Source organism: Cibotium barometz, chromosome 65, assembly GCF_041138505.1.
Source record: "Cibotium barometz isolate CiBa-2024 chromosome 65, ASM4113850v1, whole genome shotgun sequence".
NCBI lineage: Eukaryota > Viridiplantae > Streptophyta > Polypodiopsida > Cyatheales > Cibotiaceae > Cibotium > Cibotium barometz.
The window spans coordinates 13,660,096-13,676,236 of NC_141110.1; the positions used below are offsets into that span (position 1 = coordinate 13,660,096).

Below are 16,141 nucleotides of genomic sequence, written 5' to 3' on the forward strand. Positions count from 1 at the left end.
TTTTTATGAGTTGAAATGGGGTGCATTTTCTAGTGCATATTACACGTGGTAAATTTGGTCATATGGCCACTCAATGTCCCATAGTGTTGCATCCTCCACTGCCTACTGTGGTCTCACAGTCAACATCAAATGTTAATGTGAAAGTTCAGGCTCTTGTTGAAGGCAGGCAAACCGATAAGGGAAAAAAAGCAGCCTCATCTGTTGCAAATGCAAATATATCGTATTCACAAGCTGTGCAAAAAGGCAAAGAAAAGGGAAAAGAAAAATTGGCAAATGATGGTTGGCAGACGCCTAAAAGACCAGTGTTGCAGCGTAGGCAACCGTTGCTAGCAAGAAACTGGGCCTTGGATGATTCCTCCTCGCACATGGCTGTGTCAAATTTGCAAAATAATATTGTTGGCAAGAAGTGGGAACAAATGGTAGAGCTACATAGAGCGCACTCCTATGAAAGTGCAAGAGATGAAATTTGCAAATGTAGGCACATGAAGATGAAATGTAAGAAAATATGTGCATAATGATAATGGGGAACACATGCCAATGGCAGATGCCTGAGCAGGTCGTGTCATCTATTTTCTTGTACATATTTTTCATGGTAGTCCCTCTTAAATGCTTTACGTACAATGTCACTGGTCTCTGTGATGTAAATAAATGGAGGCGTTTCTGGTGCTATGTAAATATGATGAAACCGGATATAGTTTGCTTGCAAGAACATAATCAGGATGAGTTCATAGGACAAGTAGGTCACTTTGCTGGTTATGGCATCTTTTACGCTGTCCTAGGTGCATATTCAGGAGTTGCCTTGTCCACCACATGGCTTTTTCTCGATGTAGAGCCCGCTTGGATAGATCGTATTTATTACATGCGGATCAGGATGATGATTTTATATGCAAAATTTAGGTGGATCACTCACAAGTGTTACCTGATCATGTACCATTGTGTATGGGGCTATACTTGAGGCAGTGGGGGCATGATCGGTATCTTGGCGGGCACTACTTTTTCAGATCACACACTGGTTATTCTGTCCTTAGAGGACCCCTGGAGGCAAGACATGCATGCAAGCTCTATGATTCCGGACAGCCCCATTCAAGACCTTGAGATTTGTAGAGCATGATAGAGCAGATATGGGTGGGACTGGATTTTATTTCAGGCTCTCTTGCGTGCACCTTGGATGTGGGCTTGGGGGAAATCAACAACTTCTTATAGGAGGCAGCCCAGCGCAGATTGGAGGGATTTCGGGAGCAAGAGAGGAGTCTGAGAAGGGGTCTGCCTTCTCTTCAGCAACTTCAAGAGAGTTCCCCAGATAGCCCTTGGATTGTGAGCTTGCTGCCGCCCGCACGGAGATTAGATCCATAGAGGAGAGGAGGGTGGAGTACCATGCCAGGGCTTCCTTCTGGACCCAAGCTGGCGACAGAGTCACACGGGATTTCTTTGAGATAGCCGGCCCCCTCAAGAGGAGAGACGACATTTGCAGGTTGCGTGGCCAGAATGGAGCTATTGTTTCTGATCCCCCCCATGCGAGAGCCGTCGCCACAGATTTTTTCCGATCTCTTCTCACTGGTTTCCCATTATCCCCACAGGTTTTTTCCGATCTCTTCTCACTGGTTTCCCATTATCCCCACAGGTGATGGATGCGTGCGAGAGGGTCTGATGGCACACGAGAGAGGTGGCTCCCTCCGCTCTCCGGTCCTTCTTATTGACTCCATTCACTGCAAAGGAGTTACCAAAGGCACTGACGGCACTTCCCATGGGCAAATGCTCAAGGGCGGACGGGCTTCCAATCTCTTTCTTTCTTCGTCACACTGGGACCCCATGGAAGGCAGCCTTCGAGCTTCCTTCAATGAGATTATGATCACTGGTGCCATGCTAGATTGGCTTTCAGAGGGTTTGATACACTTGATTCCCAAGGAGGGTGGTGATAGATTGGAGATCCGACAGTGGAGACCCGTTACCCTTCTTGGGACCGCCTACAAGATTTTGGCCAAGGCCATCAATAGGAGACTTCAGCCTTTCCTCGTTGACTTGATTCATGACACTCAGACAGGCTTTGTTCAGGATTGGAGCAATGTGGACAATATCTTCACCTTCTGGGAAGCAACAGCTTCGGCCAGGATGCGGCAGCAGGACCTCATAGTGCTCCTCCTAGACTTTGAGAAAGTCTATGATAGGGTTGATTGGAGCTTTCTGGAGGGCACTATGAGCTGGATGTCCCCGTGGAATGGATCCGAGGTCTCTCAGGACTCTACTCAACTTCTGAGAGTTAGGTTCTCATTCAAGGAGCCCGTGGAGATAGATTTCCCCTTCCGCTCGGTCCGGTAGAGCTGCCCTCTAGCACCTTATCTTTTCTTATTCGTCGCCGAGGTCGCGAGCTGTATTCTCTCAACTCAGGAGACGGGACTCCAGGGATTGCATCTCCCCCTCTTTACTCAGGAGGAGCTGTTGGACTCAGAGTTTGCAGATGATACATCAGCTTACTATTCTGGAGATGTTGGGAATCTCCAGAGATTCGCTGAGGCGATTGAGATCTTTTGTCGCGCATCAGGAGCGCAGATCAACTGGCAAAAGTCGTGTGGCTTCTGGGACCTGGTTAGGCTCTGCACCCACCCTGACTTTGTGTCCAGTTGAGGCTTTTCAGTGGATTACTAGAGGCACTCCAGTTCGCTATATTGGATGTAGGTGGGCATCGATATCTCTTCGGAGCAACAACTCGTCTCTCTTCTTCTGAGCATTCGGAAGAAGCTTCTGTAGTGGAATTCCACGAGACTCTCCCTAGCTAGTAGAGTGGTGGTGGCGAACCAAGTCGTTCTTGCCACAATGGCAGCAAGGCAGAGCACCTTTAGGAAGGGGGAAATGGCTTTGGTAATGACAATTGTGAGGTTCGGGAGGGCGAGTAGGATGGTTCACGGGGATTGCTGCCATGGTGGTTGGTGTAGGAGGATTAGGGATGAGTAGTGGAAGGTAGGTCACCTGGGGAGTGGGGGGCAAGGAGGAGGTGTAGCAGTATGGAAGGGTTGTGGAACGGCGATGGCGGGGACGGCCGAGGCGGGATGAAGAGTTTGTTGCTGATGAAGTTGACGGAACCCATTGAGGTAGTATCAGTCTTTATCTTCATGTCCTCCTTTTTCACAAAAGGAGCAGGACCTCCTTTTTGGGCATTCTTGGACAGTGTGTCCAAGTGACTGGTATATAGCACACCATAGCCCCTCGTTTTGAGTTGGAGCAGGGTACTTTCTTCGCTCGGATGTTTCTGGCTCACTTTGAGTGCCTCCAACTTTTGCTTTAGCTGAGCCACCGGGTCACATCCGATTGTGTCACTGTTGGATGTTTAGAGCCTACATCATGCTCAAACATGAGTCGTGCATTTTCAAGTTGGGAGGCTAGCTCCTAGAATTCTAGCAATGTTGTTGGTGTGGGCTGACTCTCTCGAATCTTTTGCTGGGTGGACCTAGGTAAGGCTTTTGTAACCCACTGACACACCATGAAGTTGCCAGCGTAAGTCGGTAAGCGGGCCACGAGCACTATGGTCAGTGTCGTGAGTTTCGACACTCTCTCCCCTGGTAGCAATTGGAGCTTCCCTAGCTCTTGGAGAATGCGGTCCTCATTTAGTGATCTGCTACCTTGTACAGGTTCACACTTCCACTACAGGGGGGATTTGTAGGCATATGCTCACTTATGGTAGTGCTATGTGTGAACAGGGCTTAACCAAGGGCACTTTTTCCCATGTGGTTTTTCCCCTTGGACATCAAGTGTGAAAGGACACTCTAACATATAATATTTTGTACTTCTATATTATATGGATGTGGCACACATGCAAGGGTTGACTTGCATTTTGTGGATACCACACTTTTGGCTCTCTCTCTCTCTCTCTCATTTTTGTGTGTGAGCTTCTCTACCCTGCACCTAACCCTAATGTGCAGGTTTGTGTGTGTGAGTGTGTGAGTCCAACACCCAACATTTGGTATCAGAGCTGGGAGCTGGGAGCTGGCCTTGGAAATCTGCTGCTGGAAAAATTTCTGCGAAATTCCGTCCACAGGCTGCGAAATTCCGTCGCCTGCGTTTTTTCGTCCGTGAGATTCCGTCGCCGTTGTGTTTCCATCCATCGGAGCTCAGCCGTCCGGCCGCCAGGATCGGGCGGCACTACTGGGGAGCCCACCGCCGCCGCCCAGCTCGCGGGCGGCGCCGCCCTCAAAGGCTGCCGTGGTCCCGTCAACGCCACCAGCCCAGGCCCGTCGACGCTCAGCACAGCTTAGCCGTCCCATTCCGTCGACGACTGCAGGCTAGCCGTCCCAACGCCCGTTCGCGCCTGCCGTCACCGTCGTCCGCTCGCGCCTGCCCTCCTCACCGTCTCCCGTTCGCGCTGCCCTCCTCACCGTCTCCCGTTTGCGCTGCCGTTCCGTTCCGTCTCGCTCCCGCCAGCGACTACAACGGCTTCCCGTTCTGACTTGCTTCTCCGACTCCAGTCGCCCTCCGTTCGCGCCTGCCGTCCTCACCGTCGACCGTTACAGGCCATTCGCGTTAGCTCACGACTCCAGCACGCCTAGCCGATGACAACGCTTACCTCCTCGCTAGCCCACGACTCCGTCTACCTCTTCGCTAGCGACTCTAGCGCTGGTCTCTCGCTTGTCCGCCTACCTCTTCGCTAGCCAGCGCCCGTCTGCTTTTCTCCCCGTCGGCTGCCCACAGCCATCGTAACGGCTCACACCTGCTCTCAGTGTGCTCTGCAACGACTCCCTACAACAACAACTCCCTCCAACACCTTCACTTGCAACGACACCTTGCCTGAAGGTATTTTTCTGTACCAATTTCTAGGTCAAATACAAAATCTGCAGCCATTGCAGGGCAGGTCATATGCCGATTTTGCAGACAATGAATACTGTGCAAGTCAGATTGAAAAGAAAATTGCAGATGAAATTTGGGGGTTTTTGAAATTGAGGTCAAAATCAGCAAATTGAACCTCTCTTATTTGCAGAAATTTGGGGGGTTTTCAAAATTGAGGTCAAAATTCGCAAATTGGAGCTCTTACATTTGCAGAAATTTGGGGCTTTTGTGAAAATTGGCCAATTAGATGCACATTGAAGCGATTGGAGTGCATAAAAATTGGGGATTTTCTGATTGGAGCATGTAATTGGGCATTACAGCTGCGATTTGTCGCGTATGTATACACATTGAGTGTAATTGGACAATTTGGTGCAGGTTTACACTTGCTTTGGTTTGCAGGCATACATTTGCACAGGACATTTGGTTGCCTGGCAGTGCACATTGGTGCTTGGTTTGCTTGTAGTTATACTTTGTTGACATGGCACAAAATGCTACGGATGTATTTGGTGTGCTCACCCAGAAGGACAAGCTGGATGGATCTAACTACTCCCTCTGGAGTTTTATGATCCGTAATTTGCTGGTAGCCAAAGGGCTTTGGGGCATCGTGTGTGGTGATGACACACGCCCACATACCATTCAGCCAGCCACGCCTCAAAGGGGAGGTGCTCAAAGAGCTCCTGATGTAGATCCTGCTCCCACACAAGAGCAGAAGAGATGGGACTCTAGAGATGCACATGCCATGTCATTGATAGCCCTTTCAGTGAAAAGGACTATTATTCCGCACATTCGTTCATGCAAGACATCGAAGCTTGCATGGGACACATTGGAAGCAATGTATCAGGTACGCAACGAGGCAAGAGTTGCCTACTTGAAGAGGCAATTGGATCTTCTTTCTATGGATGAGGGTGACTCCATGGCAGATCATCTCACCAAAGTGAAAGATTTGCAGGAACAATTGCTCAACATTGATGAGGTTATCCCAGACAGACAGATGGTCACCAACACTCTTCATTCTTTACCGCCTTCCTACTTGGGTTTTCACACCTCTCTCAACCTCTCAATGAGAGGAGGTGGTGATCCCGTCACTTTTGAAGAGCTCGTGGGTTTACTCTTGCAGGAAGAGCAAACAAGAGCAAACATATCGAGCAACCGTGGTGGAGAAAAGGCATTTACAGCCAAGGATAAGGGTAAAGCAAAGAGCTTTAAGCATGGGGGACAACAGTCTAGCAAGGCTGGTCATGGACAGCCCTCTTCTAGTGGTGAAAAGTCTGACAAAGGGGATGCAAACAAGCCCAAAAAGAAGGGCAAATGTCACTACTGCCATAAGCCTGGACACTACATCAGTGAATGTAGGAAAAGGATTGCAAAAGAGAAAAAGAAAGAAGCAGGCAATGCAGTAGCAGACTCTTCGGATGACAAAGCACAGCAATCAGCTAATGTAATCCAGGAAGAGTACACTTTTTTGGTCACATGCACTAGTGACACACCAGGTGCTTCAGACACTGATATGTCTTGCATTGCATCTGACAGACAGAATGCATCATGGTATTTTGATAGTGGTGCTTCGAGCCACATCACTTCATGCAAAGATGTATTTCAACACTTGGTTTATGCTTCAAATGGCCGCACTGTATCATGTGCAGATCATACCACATATCCAGTAAAGGGAATTGGTAATGTCATACTTATTGCAGCCAATGGTGCCAATATATGTATGAAAAATGTATTGTATGTTCCAGGGATAAAGAAAAATCTGCTCTCCGTCTCAGCCATAAACGACCAAGGTTTAAAGGTTGAATTTGAAGATGGGAAGTGTTTGGTAAAAGACCCATTAAAGGGTTATGAAATAGTCACTTCTGGAACACGATACAAAGGCTTGTATAAGCTGGACAGCTATGACAAGCGCACTTATGATGTAAATACAGTGGCTGCCCACACTCCTGCTATGCATGATGCAGAGCTATGGCATGCTCGTTTTGGGCATGTAAATTTTCAGAGTTTGATGCTTTTGCAGAAGCATCATATGGTTGATAATATGCCGCCTCTTGAGTCTCCGCCAAGACATGTATGTGAGGGGTGTATTTTGGGAAAGATGCATCGGAAACCATTCCCCAAAGATGGAGCTGTTAGAGCTGAAAATAAATTACAGCTCATACATAGTGATGTATGTGGTCCAATGCGGACACCATCCATAGGGGGGCATCTTTACTTTGTCACATTCATTGATGACTACTCCAGGTTTGCTTGGGCTTACCCTTTGAAAGCGAAAGAAGATGTGTTTACATGCTTTCGACACTTTGTCGCAATGGCTGAAAATATGTGTGCATGTAAAGTCCAAACACTTCGCTCAGATAGAGGTGGAGAATACATGTCAAATGCATTCAAGGATTATATGCTTCAAAAGGGCATCAAACACCAATGTACTGTGCCTTACACACCGCAGCAGAAGGGTGTAGCTGAGAGGAAAAATAGATTTCTCATGGAGATGGCAAGATGCATGGTGAAAGCACAAAAGTTGCCTCACAAATTCTGGATGGAAGCTATAATGTGTGCAACTCATGTGTTGAACAGGTGTCCAACAAAAGCTTTGAAAACCATAACACCATTTGAGGCTTGGTATAGCCGAAAGCCAACAGTGGATTATATGCGTACATTTGGGTGTTTGGCATATGCACATGTGCCAGAACAACTCCGAACAAAGCTTGATGACAAAGCAATTAAATGCATTTTTGTGGGCTACAGCAATGAAAGCAAAGGATACCGTCTTTATAATCCAACTACACGAAGGATTTTTGTGAGTAGAGATGTGGTATTTGCTGAAAATTCAGAACAGCCCATGGTCAGCTTGTATAAAAGCAATGATACAAGCTTCCAGGACATGTTTGATGGACTTTTACCCATTGCAATTAGGGGGGATTCAGATCAGCCAGCCCCTACACAAGAAAATCCACAGGGCCTAAAGGCAAGCATGTAATTGGCACAAAGTGGGTGTACAAAGTCAAAAGAAAGTCTGATGGTACTATTGACAGGTACAAAGCAAGACTTGTGGCTAAAGGCTACTCCCAGAAAAAGGGAATAGATTATGAAGAGACTTTTGCTCCTACTTCGAGAATGACCACAATAAGATCTGTGATTGCATTGGCTGCCCATAAAGGGTGGAAAGTGCATCAATTGGATATCAAAACTGCATTCTTAAATGGGGATTTACAGGAGGAAGTATATGTAAATCAGCCCATTGGTTTTGTAGTTCCTGGTGAGGAACATAAAGTATGCAGGTTGCACAAAGCATTGTATGGGTTAAAGCAAGCTCCAAGAGCTTGGTATGATAAGATACATGCTCATCTAACCAGCCAAGGTTATGAGAATAGTCCAGCTGAAAGCACATTGTATGTGAAGAAAACCGATGCCGATATTCTCATAGTCATCTTGTATGTAGATGACATGCTCATTACAGGTACAAGCAAAGCACAAATTTCAGATTTCAAAGCTGATTTGAAAGCTGAATTTGATATGTCAGATTTGGGGCCTTTACACTACTATCTCGGCATACAGTTTATGCATACAGATGATGGCATTGTTATGCAGCAAACTAAGTACATAAAAAGTTTGCTAAAAAGGTTTCACATGGATGAATGTAAGCCCATTTCTACTCCGGTAGAATCAGGTGTACGGCTTACTATGCATGATATTGGAGAGCCTTTTGAGGCCGGCCTTTATAGCCAGGCAGTGGGATGCCTCATTTACTTGTGTAACACGAGGCCAGACATATCTTTTGGGGTGTCTTTGTTGAGCAAATTCATGCACAGCCCAGGCACAAAGCATTGGCAAGCAGTCAAACGCATCTTTCGTTATCTTAAGGGTACCTTGGATCTTGGTTTGTTCTATCCCAGGGGGGCAGCTTGCAGCTTTATGCATACAGTGATTCAGATTGGGCTGGTGATTACGATACCAGGCAATCCACCAGTGGGAATTGTTTTTTTCTTGGCAGCTCATGCATATCTTGGTTGAGTAAAAAGCAACCCACTGTTGCTACATCTACTTGTGAGGCTGAGTACAGGGCAGTCTTTACAGCTACAGTAGATTGTGTATGGTGGAGGAGACTATTGGCTGATCTTCGTGAGTGTCAGCAGACACCCACCACCATTCTCACTGATAGCCAGAGTGCTATGGCCGTGGCACGAAATCCAGTATTTCATGCACGTACCAAGCACATTGAGATTCATTATCACTATGTCAGAGAGAGGCTACATGCAGGGGAGATCAGTTTATCTTATTGCCCTACACAGGATAATGTTGCAGATCTATTCACAAAGGCTTTACCTCGAGAAAAGTTTGAAGCTTTCCGCAAAGCTTTGGGCTTACTCTCATACAGAGAGTGATCTGCTACCTTGTACAGGTTCACACTTTCACTACAGGGGGGATTTGTAGGCATATGCTCACTTATGGTAGTGCTATGTGTGAACAGGGCTTAACCAAGGGCACTTTTTCCCATGTGGTTTTTCCCCTTGGACATCAAGTGTGAAAGGACACTCTAACATATAATATTTTGTACTTCTATATTATATGGATGTGGCACACATGCAAGGGTTGACTTGCATTTTGTGGATACCACACTTTTGGCTCTCTCTCTCTCTCTCATTTTTGTGTGTGAGCTTCTCTACCCTGCACCTAACCCTAATGTGCAGGTTTGTGTGTGTGAGTGTGTGAGTCCAACACCCAACAATAGTTACCGGTTGATTGGCAATTGACTAAACCACTTGTCTGCAGAACCTTCGAGAGTGGACGGGAAGAGCACCAAGAAGGCATCCTCCCGCTCAAGACCGTCCTCTTACAAACGGAGATGAACCGTCAGATGTGGTCATCCACATCCTCAGTGGATTATCCTTTGAAGGTGGGAAGCTTGACGTTGACTCGGCCTAGCACCGTCAAAAGCGGCAGGAGGATTGGCTGGACCAAGAGCGTTGGCTTGGCGTACCGCGTTGTCAAGGGTGGGGTTACCAAGGTTAGCCGCCATAGGAAGAGGTGGAGGAGGTTCCCTGGGTGGCACGTAGGTGAACCTCTTCCGACTGTAGCAGCGTATTGAGAGAGGATGTTTGGATGGGCTGTCTGGACTACCACGAGAGCATGTATTGGGCATGTAGAGAGGACGCAACACAGAGGAAAGGGTGAGCTAGCAAGACTCCCAGTTTCGAGGGTCCCATCAGATGTGCCAAATTTTAGTGTACCTGTAGCAGGGCTAGTTGCCCGGCACACTACATGGGGCTCTTCTCTAGACAGTATGTCCGGAGTCCTCGATGATCACAATGCTACAGAGAAGACATTGTGTACTGGAACACAACACAAGAAGAGAGAGGACTGTGGAAGAAACGAGAACACTTGCACTAGTCAGAGAACACTGATACATGTCCTTCATTGTACCGTGCACACTCAACAGAGGTCATAGTGAAGAGGACGACACAGCTCAAGCTGATGACAAAACATAGGGTACAAGTGGTATAAAGGATTAGCATGAAGGATGCCCTTCAGGATGATGGTGAGGGATGTCGGATAAGGATGTCCTCCAAGATGGGATAAAAAGGATGTCCTCCAAGATGGTCGAGGGGCAATATATGCTTGAGGCCGCGTCGGTGGCATCCCCTATCTTTGGTGGATGCCTTGAGGTGGAGGTGGCAGCGTAGCCTTTGGAGGAATCTCCTATCTCTACGAGATGTCGTTGGATTGTCAGTCACGGTGCCGTTAGTGCCGTTGGAGCCTTCAATGCTGCATGCACCTCTTTGTGTTGGTTGTGGTGCGTCTCCGCTTCGGATGATCCCAAATGCTTGGTGCCTCCGTTGACTCACTGTGATGGTGTGTTAGTGTGACACTGTCACGCTGTTGCGGTGGACAGTCTGTGTGGGCACCCTTGGCGCCTAATGGATAAGGCATTTGACTTCTAATCAAGGGATTGTGAGTTCTTGTCCCACCGGGCGTGCCATATTTTAGTGTACTAGCAGGGCTGGTTGCCCGGCACACTACGTGGGCACTGGGGCTCTCCTCGGGACAGTATGCCCAAAGTCCTCGATGCTCACAATGCAACAGAGACGACACCATGTAGCGGACCACAACACAAGAAGAGACAAGACTGCAGAAGGAACGAGAACACTTGCACTACTTAGAGAATACTGATACATGTCCTTCACTATGCCGTGCACACTCAACAAAGGTGACAATGAAGAGGACGACACAGGTCAAGCTAATGACAAAACACAGGGTACAAGTGGTATGAAGGATGTCCTTCAGGATGATGGTGAGCCATGCCGGGTAAGGATGTCCTCCAAGAAGGTGGATGCTTGAGACCGAGTCAGTGGCATCTCCTATATTTGGTGGATGCCTTGAGGTGGATGTGGCAGCATAGTCTTTGGAGGAATCTCCTATCTCTAGGAGATTCCGTTAGTGTCAGTCGATGCCGTCAGTGCCGTTGGAGTCTCAATGTTGCGTGCACCTTTTTGTATTGTTTGTGGTCGTGCGTCTTCGCTTCGGATGATCCCAAATGCTTGGTGCCTCCGTTGACTCATTGTGACGGTGTGGCAGTGTGACGTTATGCTGTTGCGATGGACAATCCGTGTGGGCACCCTTGGTGGCTACAATCATGATGAGGCAACGGTCTCCAAATAGGGGGGGTTGGTGGTGGGTTCCTTGAAGGTGCTCAGGGAGGGGGGAGGGGGGGGGGGGAGGGGGGCTAAGATAACTGCTCATAACGGTTCTCTAACAAAATTGTATCCTTCTGTGGCCTGCCAGACTTGCACGCTTGGTGACGCCATTTTGCTTTGGAAGTGCAATGGCAGTTCTGCCTCGGATCGGCAGTCTGCCACTCTCCTATATTGCGATCCTCAGAGGCCAGACCATGGTGCTCTGATGCCTAGGGGCTGGGATCCCGCTCCCCCTTGATGAGGAGATGAACTAGGAATTGGGGGGGGAGTAACCATTGGAGGTGCTTTCCTAGATTGATGACGGGGACAAGCTCTAGCAAGGTGTCCCATCTGCCGGCAAGTGAAGCATCGACCGGGGAGGTCAGAGTACTCAACTCTTTGCAAAATAGAATCTCCCTGGAGGCAAGGAAGCTATATGATATGAGGAACAGACTCCAAAGAGGCTATGTAGATATGAAGAGATGGAATCTTGGTCATCCGAGCTAAAACTGAAGCAGTGGTTTAGGGGGGATTCCATCACTCTCCCGATTACACCACCTATCACTAGGAGGAAGGGAAGGTATTCCTTCTTGAGACTAGGAAAGCAAATTGTCACAGGAAAGCCTAAGATGCTAGACTAGCCAGAGGGTCGGATGCTGGGTCGAAGTTGTGGTGCCACCTTGCAAAGAAGGCCTGGGCCATACGTAGTGCAACGGGGCTCAACTGCATGACTCTGTCCGATGCTGTAGGCGAGTCAAACTAGATATGGTAGTATCCACACCCCAAAGGATGAACACGAGTGATCTTTCGAGGCCCGCCGATAAGGCCTGCCTACATAAGATCCTTGAGCTTTCCACATGCTGGGCGGCTACCCACAATCTTGCAGACAAAGGTGGAGGCCTCCAAGGAGGCAACTGTTTAAGCAAGGAGTTGGAGGTCTGCTTTTGAGAAGGAAAGGCAAGGGACGGCGGCCTTGGTTAGGGATGACAGAGCGACTGCCATGCAGTCCTCCTGGGGGTGCAAAGACCAGTAGATGCCGACGCTTGCCGAAGATCAAGAACAACCTGAAAGCTAAAACACCTGACGAGGGAGAAGATAGGCTAGGGCGATGAAAGGGGTTGAGGCGCGGGGGGGCGCCCCCCGAGGGGGGGGGTGGGGGGGGGTTGTGTGCTGACTGAAGGGGGCAAAATGATGAGGAAAGCAAGGCGGAAGAGGGGTTGGTGGCAAGGAAAGGGGCCAAACAAGAGGCGGTGTAGACTGGAAAGAGAGGGAAGGCTAGGGGAGGAGGCGGGCAAGAGTTGAGCGAAGGCAGAGGCGGGCTAACGGGGGAAGCTATAAGCCGACAATTTTATTTGCAGAAGATGGTGCCCATTTTATTATATGCAGATGACATAATTTCGATCTCGAACTCTACACAGGGATTGCAACAACTTTCTTTCTTTCTTTCTACACATACACCGTGGATCTTTTTGATCCTCCATAGCTTTGGCTTGTACCTATGTAAACCCTAACCTACAATTGGTATCAAAGCTAGGTTATTCTCTTTGCACCGGTCACGTCTCTGCTTGCCGTTGCCGCCAACCTATGCCAATTGTTTGTACGACGCTCTCTGTCCCATCACCATCAGCAGTTGCTTTAAGTGTCGCCATCTCCACCTGCGCTAGCCCGTCTTCTCCTTGTTGCTGCTATTGCTCACAGCCACCGTTGAGCTCCACCCCAACCGCCTTGCCCTTGCGCTAGCCTAAGCTGCCCTCTGTGCAGCATCTGCACTGTGCAGCCCCCCATCGACCTGCTGTAGTAGCCCGCCACCTATGCGCCAAACTGTGTCAACACTGCTCACGCTGCCATCTGGTGCCCACACTTCTGTTGTGCTGCCCATACCAGTTGGTTGTCATTTGGTCGCAGATCTACACCACACCTGTACCTGCATGCTTCCACGTCAGAAAAAATCAGGACATTTTGGAGATAAGGTGAAATCCATCAAATTGATGCTCTTACACTTACAATATTTTGGGGCTTTTAGAAATTTGACCAAATTGAAGCGGTTCCGTCCAGTGTATTATGCAAGCAGAAGCTTGTCGAAGCCATAGAGGAATTATTCCACCATGGAGAAGGAATCATTGGGGATGATCTATTCAATCAAAAAATTCAAGCATTATTTATTGGGTAATGTTTTCGAATTTCATGTGGATCACAAAGCACTCTTGTATCTGGTGAACAAGTCATATTTAGCAGGAAAGTTAGCCAGATGGATGGTATTGCTACAAGAATTTGAGTTTACATGTCTTCCGCAAAGACCATGCTTTGGTGAGCCCCGAGCCATGCTTGTATGTGAGCCTCTGAGCCATGCTCATACTAGCCTCTAAGTCTGAAGTGGAGAACAAGCCTTGTTCTTGCTGTAGTGGAGTACGTGGTGAAGTCCAGAGAATATCTTGACGCTGCTATTGAAGGTCTTCTCAAGTATCTCCACCTTTGCTCCAAAGGGTGGTTTGTTGGGATGTGTGAACAACCCCTAAAACGATTAATGGTTCTAGTAGTGTGTGAACATAATCTTATGAGTGGATAAGATAATTGTGCCATGTGATAAGTGTGTGTTAGTTGTATGGGTTAAAAGATAAGGTTGCAAGCCTACAAAACCATTGTACTTGGTGAATATCAATCATTTCTATCATATCATTAAGTCGTGCAATACTCTCTCTTGATCTCTCTCTCTTCGTTTGGAGCATCATCGCCATCTATGAGTCCGTTATTGAATGAGTGAGAGCTCCAAGAGGTACATCATAGGAGATATCCAAAACTATTGGGGTGAAACAGGGCTGCCTTCTATCACCCACTCTTTTTGGCCTCTACATTGATGAGATCTCGAGCTTCATTGACGGATTAGGCGGGACTGGTTCCACACTGGCAAGCGTATTGATCCCCATACTACTTAACGCAGATGACTCAAATTCAGCCGAGGGGCTTCAAAGACAGTTGGATGCCTTATTGGACTTCTACACTTAGCGGGACCTCTTTGTTAACCTTGGTAAAACCAAGGTAATGGTCTTCAATACTTCCCGCCCCTTCACATCCAGATTGAGCTTCACATACAGAGGGGATCTTGTGGAGATTGTCTTATCCTATGTCTACCTTAGTGTCGCTTTTAGTGGCCCACGCTTCATTATGGTTCGCGCAACACATGCCAGAGTGACACGGGGATATGCAGCCTTGAGCTTACTTGAGCAGCAGTGCTTCCAGGCACATTTCCAGGAGCCTAGGATGAAGGGTTGGTTTTTTTGACACCCTCGTCACACCAGCTGTGATGTATGGAGCAGCTTTTTGGGTCTAGATTTATCCGATTAGCGAGTTGAGAGGCTCAGGTCATGATGTTCTCCTGTATGATCTGCAACAAACCATCAGTCCTACACTAGATTATCCAGGCAGAGTTTGCTGCAGCCCTGATGGTACTAGACGCACTCTTCCAGACAGTCACATACCTCCATCGCATTACTTGTTGGTGTTGGACTCACACACTCACACACACACAAACCTGCACATTAGGGTTAAGTGCAGGATGGAGAAGCTCACACAGAAATGAGAGAGAGAGAGAGAGAGAGAGAGAGAGAGAGAGAGAGAGCCAAAAGTGTGGTAGCCACAAAATGCAAGTCAACCCTTGCATGTGTGTCACATCCATATAATATAGAAGTACAAAATATTATATGTAGAGTGTTCTTTCACACTTGATATCCAAGGGGAAAAACCACATGGGAAAAAGTGCCCTTGGTTAAGCCTTGTTCACACATAGCACTACCATAAGAGAGCATATGCCTACAAATCCCCCCTGTAGTGGAAGTGTGAACCTGTACAAGGTAGCAGATCACTCTCTGTATGAGAGTAAGCCCAAAGCTTTGCGGAAAGCTTCAAACTTTTCTCGAGGTAAAGCCTTTGTGAATAGATCTGCAACATTATCCTGTGTAGGGTAGTAAGATAAACTGATCTCCTCTGCATGTAACCTCTCTTTGACATAGTGATAATGAATCTCAATGTGCTTGGTACGTGCATGAAATACTGGATTTCGTGCCATAGCCATAGCACTCTGGCTATCAGTGAGAATGGTGGTGGGTGTTTGCTGACACTCACGAAGATCAGCCAATAATCTCCTCAACCATACACAATCTACTGTAGCTGTGAAGAATGCCCTGTACTCAGCCTCACAAGTAGATGTAGCAACAGTGGGTTGCTTTTTACTCAACCAAGATATGCATGAACTGCCAAGAAGAAAACAATTCCCATTGGTGGATTGCCTGGTATCATAATCACCAGCCCAATCTGAATCACTGTATGCCTAAAGCTGCAAGCTACCCCCCCGGGATAGAACAAACCAAGATCCAGGGTACCCTGAAGATAACGAAAAATGCGTTTGACTGCTTGCCAATGCTTTGTGTCTGGGCTGTGCATGAATTTGCTCAACAAAGACACCCCAAAAGATATGTCTGGCCTCGTGTTACACAAATAAATGAGACATCCCACTGCCTGGCTGTAAATGCCGGCCTCAAAAGGCTTTCCAATATCATGCATAGTAAGCCGTACACCTGGTTCTACTGGAGTAGAAATGGGCTTACATTCATCTATGTGAAACCTTTTTAGCAAACTTTTTATGTACTTAGTTTGCTGCATAA

At 47.7% G+C, this 16,141-nt stretch overlaps 1 protein-coding gene across 5 annotated transcripts in view; it reads left to right on the forward strand.

Annotated features, from left to right (window-relative positions):
- Positions 1-16,141, forward strand: part of LOC147602946 (Polynucleotidyl transferase, ribonuclease H-like superfamily protein) — a 105,271-nt gene that overhangs the window by 63,815 nt on the left and 25,315 nt on the right. The gene's annotated exons all lie outside the window — the stretch shown is intronic.